Source organism: Camelus ferus, chromosome 29, assembly GCF_009834535.1.
Source record: "Camelus ferus isolate YT-003-E chromosome 29, BCGSAC_Cfer_1.0, whole genome shotgun sequence".
NCBI classification, from domain to species: Eukaryota; Metazoa; Chordata; class Mammalia; order Artiodactyla; family Camelidae; genus Camelus; species Camelus ferus.
Window position 1 is genome coordinate 3,248,018 of NC_045724.1, and position 13,930 is coordinate 3,261,947.

Sequence of the window (13,930 nt, forward strand, 5' to 3'; positions counted from 1 at the left end):
GGTTTTTCAATTCCTTTCATCATTGTCAAAAACGATGTAATCCTGAGTTAATAAACTGATATTTCACAATTTTGATTTGGCCAAAAACCTGTGCATTTGCCTTTACATTTAAAAACAACCATTTTGTCATAATTTAAATGAACTGTTAAGTCTTAAATACTCAAACTCACTAATATTTATTAATCAATTTTTGTGAGGAGGACTAAAACAAAGCTAAATTGCTAACCTATACAAAACTGAAATAATCAGTATCTGGTGTGACTTGTACAAAAAGCATTTAAAAATGATTGTGTCTGAAACATTTTATTGCATAAGAAAATTGTTTTGCTTTTTAAAATCAATTAAAATCATAATTTTTTGCAGTACCTAAAAAGGACAAACAAAAGTAGTATCAAGTATAAAATAATTTCATACAATGGAATAAAAATTATTAAACTAAATCTACTGAATTACAATTCTTTCCCTGCATAAGGCTTTTTAAATTGTTTTATGACATGAAATTACGGAACTAGTTAGTAAAGCATAAAGTCTACAATAATTTATATTTCATAAACCAAGGACATAGTATTCATTTTTTACGTTTCCCTTGGGGGAAAATTATGCTTCATTTCATGGCCAATGACAGCATTTACATTAATAAAAACATAAATGGAAAGGCACACAAATATATACAAAAAAAATTAACCAGAACACGAATGCTCTTGTCTTGAGTCCTGGCTATAGACCAGATGGATATCCAAGTTAGGAGCGGGGCTGGTGTCCTCCTCAGCCCACACTAACACACTTGCCCCTTCACTTTTCCACTCTCCTGCAAAAGGACCTTTTCCTTGGAAACTGGGCACAGATCTTATTCCATCTTGTTGGTCTCATCAACCAATTCACTGTGACTCCATCTCAGTCTCTGGATATTTGACTCCAAGTTCTGCCAGCATTCTTGGTATTTCTAATCCATGGAAGAAAGTCACCCAATAGTATAGATAGATAGACAGACAGACAGACAGATAGATATAGATATAGATATAGATTTTTTTTAATTGAAGTACAGTTACCATGTGTTAATTTCAGGTATACAGCAAAACGTTCCATTCATGAATATACATACATATACTCGTTTTCATATTATTTTTCATTAAAGGCCAGTATAAGACATTGAATATAGTTCCCTGTGCTCTACAGAAGAAACTTTTTTTTCTATTTTTATATATAGTGGTTAAAACTGCAAGTCTAAAACTCCCAAATTTACCCCTTCCCTCGCCTCTTTCCCTTGGTAACCATGACATTGTTTACTATGTCTGTGAGTCTGTGTCTGTCTTGTAGATGAGTTCATTAGTGTCCTCTTTTTTTTTTTTTTAAGATTCCACATGCGAGTGATATCATATGGTATTTTTCTTTCTTTTTCTGGCTTACTTAACTTAGAATAATGATCTCCAGGTCCATCCATGTTGCTGCAAATGGCATTATTTTCTTCTTTTTTATGGCTGAGTAGCATTCCATTATGTAAATATATCACAATTTCTTTATCCAGTCATCTGTTGATGGACATTTAGGTTGCTTCCATGTCTTGGCTATTGTATATAGTGCTGCTATGAACATTGGGGTGCATGTACCTTTTTGAATTAGAGTTCCCTCTGGATATATGCCCAGGAGTGGGATTGCTGGATCAAATGGTAGGTCTATTCTGAGTTTTTTGAGGAATCTCCATCCTGTTTTCCCATAATGGCTGCACTAAACTGCATTCCCACCAGCAGTGTAGGAGGATTCCCTTTTCTCCACACTCTTTTCAGCATTTATCATTCATGGACTTTTTAATGATGGTCATTCTGACTCGTGTGAGGTGACACCTCACTGTAGTTTTGATTTGCATTTCTTTGATAATTAGTGATATTGAGTATTTTTTCATATCTTATTGCCCATTTGTATGTCTTCACTGGAGAATTACTTGTTTAGGTCTTCTGCTTATCTTTGGATTGGACTGTTTGTTTGTTTTTTGTTGTTGTTGTTGTTATTAAGTTGCATGAGCTGTTTATATATTCTGGAGATTAAACCTGAGTCAGTCCCAATTCTAGCATTTCAACATTTGTAATTAGAGGCCTTTCTCTTCTTCCTCAGTAGGTGGCGCTGTAGCACAAGTTTTTGGTTTCCCTTACCTGCGCTGCCTCTGGCTGTACTTGAGAGTCTGTGCTTTTAACCTTCCACCACTTCAGCCAAAGATGTCGCTGGTGATTTTGCTGGAAGCAGGTGTGCCTCGGGGGTCACCGCTACTTTGCTATAACACTGGTCACTGTTGTCACTGGCACTGCTACCAGAGGCACCAGGATGGTAAGCACGTTGGCTGCATTGAGCGTTGCCATTGTATTTTGGAGAGAAGGAGGTTGAAGGAGGGAGCCAGGGTTGTGGGCACCTCTGCCCTTCGGGGGTCGTCAGGTTTACAGGCACTGCTGCCAGAGCAGAGGGTTAGAGTCCTGGGCCCGCAATGCTGGAAGGACCTGGATCACAGCCCTACCGCCATTACCTCCCAGTTCCCTGTGGCTGCAGGCACCGCAGCAGCCAGGAGGTTGGAGTCACCTGCGCCGCCTTTTCTGCTGCTGCTGGGTTCTCTGGGACTGCGGTCTGAGCCCCCATCGCCCGGGGCTGAGATCGTGGGAACCGCCACTACTGCCCCCAATTCCACCTTCGCTCTGAGTTCCCCTCCACCGACCTTCAGCTGTGCGTATGTGTAGATCTACCCAACTTCCCGGTCTTTAGTGCAGAGGAATGTTTATTGAGTTATGGGTATTTTAACCAGTTGCAGACAAAAAGGGAGAGATGAAGGGAGTTTCTCATGCTTCCGTGATGCTGACGTCACAATATTATTGTTTTTAATTCTAGAATTTTCATTTGGTTCTTTTTTGTACATTCTGTTTAGATTCCCCATCTGTTCATTCAATAGGATTCTGTTTTTCTTTTAATTCCTGAACACATTAATAATAATTGCTTGAAAGACCTCGTCTCTTATTTCCAACATCTGGATCATCTTAGAGAGTTGATGCTTTTATTGAGTAACATTTTCCTGCTACTTAGGCCTAGTAATATTTTATTGTGTGCTTGGCGTTGTATTTTATATATTGTAGATACTTTGGATTTACTTTTCTCTGAAAGGTGTGGAGGTTTTGCTCTAATAGGCAGTCAGATTCAAGCAGAAAAATCTATTTCCTGAAATAGGCAGATACTAAAATTTCTGTTTGTTTCTTTCTTCCAGCTGATGATCTTAGCTGAACTGGAAACTTCCTACATGTGTAGTTCAGTGGGAAAAACAAGATTTTGGTACAGTTACTGTGAATATTTTGAGGCTGATCATCCACTGTAGTTTTCCACTGACATTTTCCAGCTTCTTTGCTGGCTCTCCTTTGCAACTTACTCCATTAAGACTTGGATTTCTGTTACCTAACCTTGGATTGAGAATTCCATCAGGACAAAAAAAAAAAAAAATAGTTGCAAATACACAAATCTCATCTGATATTGTTTCCATTTTTCATAGGTCAAAAAATTCCCTCTCGTTTCTGCCTGGTTTTGTTTGTTCTCCAGCTCCTTCAAAAAGACGTTTTCTTTTAAGACATCTTAAAATAGCTTATCTGGATATTATTGTTGTTATCTGCAGGTTGGTTAGAATGACAAAGAGCCCCTAGTACCAAAAGCCATGGCCCCAACTCTATGGAAACTACTTTTGTTGGCATCACCAACAGCCCCACATTACGAGGTCTAATGGTTAATTCTCAGCCTTCAGCTTGACGCAAACGTTCACCAGAATTTGACATACCCTCCTCTTAGGGTTACTTTCGTCACTTGCTTTCCAAGCAAACATGTTGTCCTGTTTTCCTTCTACCTAACTGGCCTCTTCTTAGGTTGCTTTCCTGGTTCTTCATCTTCTTCCAGACCTCAACTCTAGAAGTATGTCATGAATCAATTTTGCAGCTTCTATTTTGTATCTAAAAGCATTTGCTTGGTGATGTCATCTAACCCAGTGGCTTTAAAAATGACCAAATATAACTAGTCTCTCTGAATTCCAGACACACAACATCTAACTCACTGCTTACCATCTCCACTCGAAAGTCTCTTAGATATCTCAAATATGGTTATGTTAATACTTGAACTCTTATTAAAATTTTTTTATTGAAGTAGTCAGTTGCAATGTGTCAGTTTCTAGTGTAAAGCATAATGTCCCAGTCAAGCACACACATATATTTGTAAAACCTGAACTCTTAATATTACATGATTTACATGTTTAAGCTTCATTCTGCGATATATCATTATTGGTTATTTCCAATTTCCAGTTGCTCAAACAGAAATGTTAACGTCTCCCTTGAATGTTTTATTTTCTCATATTCGCATTCAAAATGTCAGAAAATATTAAATGCTCAAACCCCCAAATGTATCCAAGAATATGTCTACAACTTGCCTTTGAGGCTGGTCAAATCCATCCTGGATTATCCTTTGTTTTGACATTGCAACTGCCTCCTGATTGATTTTTCAACTTCTACCATTGCCCCCCGACTATTCTTCCCAAATCTGTAGGTAAGTCATTCCTTCAAAATATAAAACATAATATTATTTCTCTGCCAAAAAAAGTTTTTTAAATATAAAACAGAAATATTACTTCTCTGTTCAACGACTTTCCAATTCATTTATAGTGAAAGCTGGCGTCTTGACAATGACCCAGAGGGTCCCATACGGTCTGGCCCCTCTCTGACCACTTCTCCTTCTCTCCTACCCACTCAGTATGCGACTGCCATTCAGGATTCTTATTTCTAAGAATGTAGACCCTGAGCTTCACCTCATATTTTAAATCTGGCTTTCCCCAATAGCACTGATATCCTTGGTTCAAACACGATCCATTTGTTTATAATATGTAAGTTGTCTTCCCTCACTGGAATGTAAGCATGAAGGCAATAATATTTACTTTTGTTGTTTGTTTGTTTACTGCTATGTTCCTAGAACCCAGAATAGTGCCTAACACAAGTTTGGTAATGAATAGTAGTTGAATGAATAACTAAATGAATGAGCCAAACCCTATATGACTTCTCTTTGATCTTTGGAAACAATCCAAAATCCCAATATATTTTAAGACCTTCTGCACAATATTGCCTCAATCTACCACCAAAGAGCTTCACGTCTCTCAAATAGTCTTTCTCCCCCGATAGTCACGGTTTAAGTTTCATCTTTCAAAAAGTCTTCTCAATTTTTCAGAACCATCTTACCCCAGCCTGCATTGCTTTGATCCTGTTCCCAGAATACCTATTACTCATTGTAATATTTGTTTATTCAACTGAAACTTAAAACTGTAAGTTATTCATAGCAAGACCACCTCTCTTTAGCGCACTGTTTTATTCCAAATAGTTGGTGAAACATAATATTTGTCAAAAATAAAACTTGAAAGGTATTTTCGTTGTTAACCTGAAGTTTTTAGAAGTGAGTGAACTCTGGCTTGCCAATGGTTCTAAAACCATGATGTGAATAAATCAGTGTTTGATCCCAAGTCTTTCTAACAAGACACTCATTCCACACAAAATACTCATGAGTTATATAGTCTTCTGATAAGAGTGCTGAAATAACAATTTGTCATAACATATTATGCTTTTTTTTTCCCCCAGTGAAAATTATTAGTCATCCCTGGGAATTTCTCATTGACAAAATGAGAGTTTTTTCCTACAGCAATACGCAAAGGATGGCGTAAAGGATGTTACATCTGTCTTAAACAGATATATTCATGTATCATCAGTCTTCAAACCACTTAAAACACATGACAAGGACGGCATGTCAGAGCACAGTCAGAATGATGGCGACTCCAGCGGAATTTGGCAGGTCATGAGATTAATTTACCTGTTAAGGTGTCAACAGTGCAAACCTCCTTATTTGCTGATCATTGCAGGGAAACGAAAAAGCACCTGAGGCAACACGGAGGAAGGTTTGAGGCAAAACACAATCAAACGCCAGTTAATCTAATCAAATCTGTGGTGCCACGCACGGCACTAAGATTCTTCACGGGAAAACAGGAAGACAAAAAGCTCAACATGGTGTAAGCTGATGAAGGACAAAGTGAAAAAAACAATCAGTTAACATGTCATTCTTCCCTACCAGACATACGTCAAAGCAGAACACTGCTTCCTGCCCCACTGTGAGGACTGTAATTACATCTAATGGTTTATAAAGGCAGGGCTTGTGCTTGTCAAGTGAAGACACATTAATGTTTTTCTTGGTACACACTGAAGAATTTTATAGGAAAAGACAGCAGTCTTTGGAGTTGTGTCAGTCACTCTGGGGTAGGAATCAGCTTTACCCAGTGGGAGCTAAGTGAGTTCATTCCTCTTGCATAAACTGTGAGCCTCAGTTTCTTCTTTTGCAAATTACAGGTTAAAAAAAAATTTACTTCTGACACTCATTTTTAGGTCCAACAAATACATTAAAAATTAGCTTTAAACAGTGCAAGTACAGAATTAAAGGGAAAACAGATCACGTGATATCAAAATCAGAATAAGAATGGAAAAGCAAAGTGTTTTATATAGGAAAAGTTCATTGCATAAGGAAACGCTCAGAAAATCCAACACCTTCCTTTATTCCCCAAAGTTTAACACAGCCTATAAATGCATCCCCTCACTAACAGTTAACTGCTGATGCTCAGGACGTGCGCTGGCAAGGATAGAGTGCGATGAGGAGAAAGCGATGCGAGTCGAGGAGCATGTCCGCTTCCTGGTACACCTCGATCTTTCTCTTCTTCCATTAACTTCCACTTCATCCAGGGCTTCATGCACTACTTTTTGGCACTTAAATTTGCCTTCTCTCAAGTTTCCTTTTAATCTTTTATTATTACCATGCACAGCTTCGTCAACCAAAGGCTTAGAGAAAGTAGAGTTAAAATTTTTTTTAAAAGTAGGGGCAGAGTCAGAAGAGACCAAGCTCCGGCATCGTGCTCTGCTCTGTGAACTTTTCTACCACAGTGACTTAGTTTTCTGGCCTGCAGTCTGGAACTCAGAATCTAATTTCGTGTACTGGAAGTAAGATGCATGATTTTCCTGTTCTTTTCCCATCTGAAGGGCAGGAAATTTGTGGAAGGAAAGTGCCCTCATGCACATTTGTAGTTTTGCTGAATTCTCTCTCAAATTCTTCATATTTAATCATGTCTTTCAGCATCAGAAACAGACTTTTACATTAAAAATTGTTCAGTGTCCCTGCTACAAACTGCTGTATGTGCTCCCAAAATTCGTATGTTAAACCCTAACCCCTATGTGACTGTCTTTGGAGTTAGTAATTAAGGTTAAATGAGGTCATAGGGTGAGGGCTTTAATTTGATGGTATTAGTGTCCTTATAAGAAGAGACAATACAGTGTATTTCTCAACCTCTCTCTCTCCCTCTCCCTCTCCCTCTCTCCCTCTCTCTCTCTCTCTCTCTCTCTCTGCCATATAAGGACACAGCAAGAAGGCGACCATCCATAAGTCAAGAGGAGAGCTCGTACTAGCAACTGAATTAGCCAGGACTTTGATCTTGGACTTCCCAGCCTCCATAACTGTCAGAATATAAATTTCTGCTTTAAGCCCCGCAAGTCTATACAGTATTTGTCGTGGCAGTCCAAGTGACCACAACAGCCCCTGTTTGACTTCCCACAAAACAGTTCCTTTCTGTGGTATTTAAAAGCACCTGAAAGGACCAACTGCCTCAGAGCATAAGGATGAGTCTGGGAGCAGAAAATGACCAACAGCTTAACAACGGTCCCCTGACATCCTCTGGGGCTGCTTTCAGTAAGACAAAAAAGCAAGGGATGCTTCAAACACAAAAGCAAGTACAAATTCATTCATTCATTCATTCTTTCACCCAGAAGGTAGTAACCGAGGGGTTGCCCAAGCCTAGTTACAAATACAGTAAGATGACTACCTGCCAACAGGCAATTTAGTAGAAGCCACAGGCACAAAATCTAGTAATTACGATGGAAAAGCCACAAATTAAAAATGAAAGCTATTTATTGGTTGTTGTAATAGCAGAGAGGGGAGAGACAGCTAATCTAGTCAGAATAAAGGAAAATAAGAAAAAAAAGACAATATTCAAATAGGAATCTATCCAAAAAAGCACAGACTTGCCTCTGAGCCAGTTCAGTGTTTTCCACACAGACCATCAAGTGTGTTATCTGGAGCAAGAACTAAGCTTTCCAGGAACCCAGATCCAAACTGAACAGTCTCTCAGCCCCCAAAAGAGAGTAAAAGGTAATTCTAACTCGTAGCTTCTAGGGTATTTTGCCCCGCTTATTTCACTTTGTAAAAACAAAACACAGTAGGAACAGTAATTAACTTTCATTTCATCTGAAGCTTCACAGTTTAGGTGAAGAAGGTGCACTGCTGTGAGTATGATGTTTTAGTAGGTTACAGATATATACTCTCACGATGCATAAATTATTTTTGTGTGTTTAACAGGACTGCACTTAGCAAAAATTCCCTGATAATTTGACTTCTGGATTAAAATCTTAGGGTCCTGCAGCCTCTGTGCCCACAAGGTGAACAGACCCAAACATTTCATCAGCATCACCATGGGGCCAGGTCATCCAGCATCTCAGAGGTCCGGGCATAATTTTAAAATTTTAAAAATTAGCATTCTCGTTATGAAATAAATAAATCCATAAACATGATGTTTCCTCCTTCTTTTTAAATTTTTTTAACTACTCTGCGACTGAACCTGACTAGTCAATTTTTTAATTAATTTAAATTTTGAAAATGAATTTAAATTTTAAAAAGCACTGGAGAAGGATCGAACATCAAGGCAAGTAACAGGAAAAGGAAATATTTGCTTTAAGATCTGAGCAGAGCTTTACCTAAGAGCTTATGGTTAGTATTTCCGAAGCTCGGACCCTCCCTACCTGTAAGTAACCTCCAGCCCATCTAACTGTCACAGCACCTCGTGAAGAGAAAAGAAAAACTAAAAAGTGAATCCACAGGCACCTTCTTCTGGGAGGCCTGAGCCTTTAATATATTTGCTTATCCAAACTCCTAGCACAGTCATCAGCGAACCTGCCCAATCCACAAAGCATCCTTCCCCTTGTACCTGATGGTCTCCCTCTCCTCTCGACAGGTGGAGAGGGCTTGTCGCAGACGCCGCTCTCAGAAAAGCAGAAAGTTGCGGCAGACGCTGCCTGGAAGTGTGTTCTGGAGTGGATCCAGCCCGGAATTCAATAGTCACTGCCCGCCTGGTATGTGCTAATATGCCCAGAGATACAGATTCTTACACAAATGATTATGGGGCTTTCAGAAGGCATTTAAAGAGGAACTGGCCTAGTCCTTGGAATTAGTCTGGGCTCCTCTGATAAAGCAATATTCAAATTGCGAACGAAGGAAATGGAAGCGGTTTCTTCTCACAGATGAGGCAGAAGAAGAAAATTGGGGGTTGAAAGGAGAAACAGTGAGAGGTCCCTGGACATAATATTTTTTAAGTGAATTACTAAAGTGAAGAGGGCCACCATGGAATAGACCCAGAACAGTTAACGCACAGACGGACAGGAGGAGAAAACGGTGTAAGGTGAAGCTGGAAATGCAGTCAAGAAGCTTGCGTTTAGTGCTCATTAGGCTCTTCATGCTGAGAGCGAAATGCTGAAATCTGTGACTTTGGACGTCACATAAACTTCATAAACTGCTACACGGAGAAAAGATGGGGGAGATGACAAGAGTGATGACACAGAGACTGAGGGGGTGGCCGTTACAATCCTTCAGGCAAGAAGCAACCCCCCAAATAGAAGTGAGGCAGCCATGGGGTGGAAAGAGGTGGGTGTATTAAACACGCGGTTTAAATGAAATTGATGCCCCACGTGGCCTAGTACTGCACTGAACCTTCATCGAGGCTTTGAAAATCATGGCGCTCTGCACTGCATTTCACTGCATTTTATAAAGGAGCAGCTTGAGAGTTCTGCACACTGCTTCTCACAGAGCACTCCTTCAGAGCTCCCTCCGGACCCGCTCCCTCTCTGTGATGGCTAATTTCATGTGGCCACTGGCTAAGCGATGGTACCGTTTGGTCAAGCAGCAGTTTCGATGTTGCTGCGAAGATATGCCTTAGGTGTGATTAACATTTAAATCAGTAGGCTTTGAATAAAACACATTATCCTACATAATGTGATTAGACCTCATCCAACTGACTGACAATCCGAAGAAAAAAGACTGAGGTACCTCGTATAAGATGGAATTCTGCCTTAGGACCCAAACCTGGAACATCAAGTCTCCCCTGGTCTCTATCTTCCCTTCCGATTTTGGCCTTGCCAGCCCCCACAATCATATGAGCCTTTTTTTTTAAATACCCCCCATATATACACATATATATATATATGTATATATCTAACTGGCTCTGTTTCTCTGGAGAACCATGACTAATACACTGTCTTTTCTACTCATGGCAATTAGCTTTTCCTGCCAAAATGCTGCTTTCTCCCAGCCACAGAGCATCTCCATCCATCTCCTTCTGCCAACTCCCGAACTACTGCACAGTGCCAGGCTACTGACTTAGTCTCCCAGCCGCAAAGGGCCATCAGGCTTTCTAAGCCCATCTGCCTTTTGCTGCTGGACAGGTGGCTGGAAAATTAGCAGCTGTTATCGTCCCCAACAAAACCTCAAGTTCCCCACCAATGGGAAGCCCCATTTAATGCATGTCCCACAAGAATGGGCCCTTTTACCAAATTCTGTACAGGAAAGGCATTGCCAAGAGTTCACAAAGAGAATGGCATACATTTATCCTAGAAGTCAGAAGGTAAAAGTATCTTTCTCATTCATCCGGTAATAATCCTTAGTCCCTATTGCAGACACTTAGGAGGGAAAATGACAAACTCAAAGTGGCAGACAGGAATGAAGGAGAGAGGAGAAACAGAGGTGACTCCCAGGTTTCTGTCTTACAAAATTGTATTACTGAAAAAAAGGCCCTTCATTTTCCTAGGGGAGGAACAGATTTAAAGTCACAGGGCTTTGGAGAGATGATATGTTGACTGTTGAGAATGCTGAATACAGGTGGCCATGAGACAACCGATTGCAGAACTGATAGATGGGTCTGGAGATCTGCAGGGAGGTGATGTCTGGGGATACAAATCTAAGAGGTGATGAATTATCGACTCTTATCTAAGTCATAGTGACCCCCCCCAAAAAAAATAAGCAGAGTCAGAAAAAAAAACAATAGTAGTCAGTTACAGGAAGAGGAGACAGTACAGGAGATAAAAATGAACAGCAAAATAGGTGGGAGGGACGGAAATTATATGTCCATATATATATATATGATACATTGTAGAATCTAATTTGCAGTTATAAATTATAACTGCATATATAGTCCAGAAATACTAATTCTATAACTGGTGAAATTCCTCTATAACTGGTGAAAATGTGGGACAGGCAAGAACTTTCCTATTACTGAGAATAGATAAAGCCAAATTATTCTTCTAGGATAGAAGACTGACTGGAGTTAGAGGCGGAATCAGCAGATCTAAATCCCTGCCCTGACCATTTATCTTGCTATGTCTTTGCTTCTGCATATTTTAATTTCTCTGTGTCTCAGTTTTGCCTTCAGGAAAATTAAATTAATATATCTACCTGCAATGTTAGATGTAAGAATTAAATTAATATATAATAACAATATAGTATATTGAAAAGTGGTAATCATTCCATTGTGTGTATGTATCAATCAAATCACTACATTGTATGTTTTAAATATATACAGTAATATTTGTCAATGATTCCTCAATCAGGTTGAAAAATATTTTAAATTAAAAAAAATTAACTTTGAAGATAAAGAAATTAAGAATTCTGTTGTAGACATTTTAAATCAATTGCACTTAACTATAAATACGTTACTTTAAAAAGTACTTCAGCTATTAATTCAGTAGAAGAATGGAAACTGATATATTCTGATGAATTAATACATTTCCAATCGCTTCCCCATCTTGGGCAGATATTAGTGAACACTGCATTGCCATCAGTCAACTATCTTAGAAGGTTATTAACTTCCACACAAGGCAGTCGCTCACGACAAATTAGCATTCTCCAGGGTACATGTTAGAGACTCACAGAAGGGAAATCATCTTATCTGAAGCTCTCCTTATAAAACATGCCCTGTCTTGCAGATTCTCAAATCATTGCTTGCTTATCTTCTATGAATTATTTATTCCTCTCACTGGCAAACTGTACACTAATTAAACAGTAATTAAACGAAACAGACATTTGACACTCTTTGAAAGCATATACCAGAAGAACCATGGGATTAAAAATGAAAATATTACACAGGTATATTCATTTTATTTTTGTATTTTTAGAAAAACAATAAAATAGCAGAATGGGACAAATAAAATGAAAAGAAAAAGAAATTTGTCCAACTTGACTTTCCTAATGATATCTGTGAATTAAATTTTATCTGAATATCCAATCTGAGGAATTGATTAGCTGTACTATCAAGTATCTACATGTTACTAATGAAAGACATTCTGTATGATCAAGTGACATTTTCAACACTATCAAAGTCTAATACTATACAAATATTTTTAAATAGAAGGGAAGAAAAATTTCTTTGGGAAAAAGCACGAATAAATTATAACTCCAAACGCACTTTCTCACCTCTCACTTAGTCTTAAATTTTGCAATATGGTCTTACTCCTATGGTTCTATAAAACTAATCTTTAAAGGAAGAGGTGTCTTCAATTATCAAATTTAATAGCTGCTTTCAGACTTCATTCTTCCAACTTTCCATAAATTATTTGACACTCTTTATTCTTCTCAAATATATTTCTTAATCCCTGACAAATCCAGACATACCTTTACTTAGTCACTGTGCCCTGTCAAGTCAGTTTCTAGAATGCTAATTATATTTGACCTCTTTCCACTTCCCACTGCCAGAATGGAACTTAATACCTCTGGTTAGGAATATGCAATAATATCACTTGACTTTTTTCCATGGCCCCATCTCTTCACACACACACACACACACACACACACACACACACACACACACACATACACGCACGCACACATGCACACACACACACATTTGAGTAGATCCAATACAGTTGCAAAATAACACTTTTAATTTATACTTAGGTAACTTTGACCATGTGACTCCCAATATCGTACTTTTAACAACTACTGCAGACTACAGAATCACATCTGTTGTCTGTCTCCTTACAGCACTGTTAGGTCTGGTTCCACCATGCTCAACCTGCTTTTTCATTTGTGATTCCATCTACTCCACTTCATGGACCCATCTTTCCCATCAAACAAGACTCCCTGCTCTTCCCTGAAAATCCTATAATCCTTCCTGCTTCCATGCCTTTGTGTTTCTGTTGTCCAATTTCTACTAAGCCTTTTTAAGTATTCTTTCTTTTTTGTTTTTTTTTTGGGGGGGTGGGAGGGTGGAATAATTAGGCTTATTTATTTACTTATTTTAACAGAGGTACTAGGGATTGAACCCAGGACCTCATGCGTGCTAAGCACGCACTCTACCACTGAGCTATTCTACTAAGCCTTTTTAAAGCTGAGTTCAACTTCTTTTTCCTCTATGAAGTCTTCCCCAAGTGTTCTCCATCAAAGTCATCCCCTCCCCTGTGTTCTCAAATTACTATGTATTACTCATGCTGCCCATACCACATTTGGCTGTATACATTTATTTATTATGTTCACGCCATATTTCTTCTACAAGATTGTCCTTTTTGTTAAGACAGAAGTTCTCTTTGGGTCATACTTCTGTCCATCAAAATACCTACAAGAGTATAACTACTTAATCATTTTTTAATTATTTTTTGTTATATTACATTACACATTTCAACTTGTTTTTAAGAATACTTGGCTTATAGACTCATTTAAAAAAATCCTCTTTATCATTAACATAAAGAGACATGGGGTTAATGAAGGCTTTTGATAACAAAATGCTAGTAAAACCAATGTCAAATTTACTCTC

At 38.6% G+C, this 13,930-nt stretch overlaps 1 protein-coding gene across 1 annotated transcript in view; it reads right to left on the reverse strand.

The window, feature by feature from the left end:
* CNBD1 (cyclic nucleotide binding domain containing 1) overlaps positions 1-13,930 on the reverse strand; it is a 230,433-nt gene that overhangs the window by 126,753 nt on the left and 89,750 nt on the right. The window lies entirely within an intron of this gene.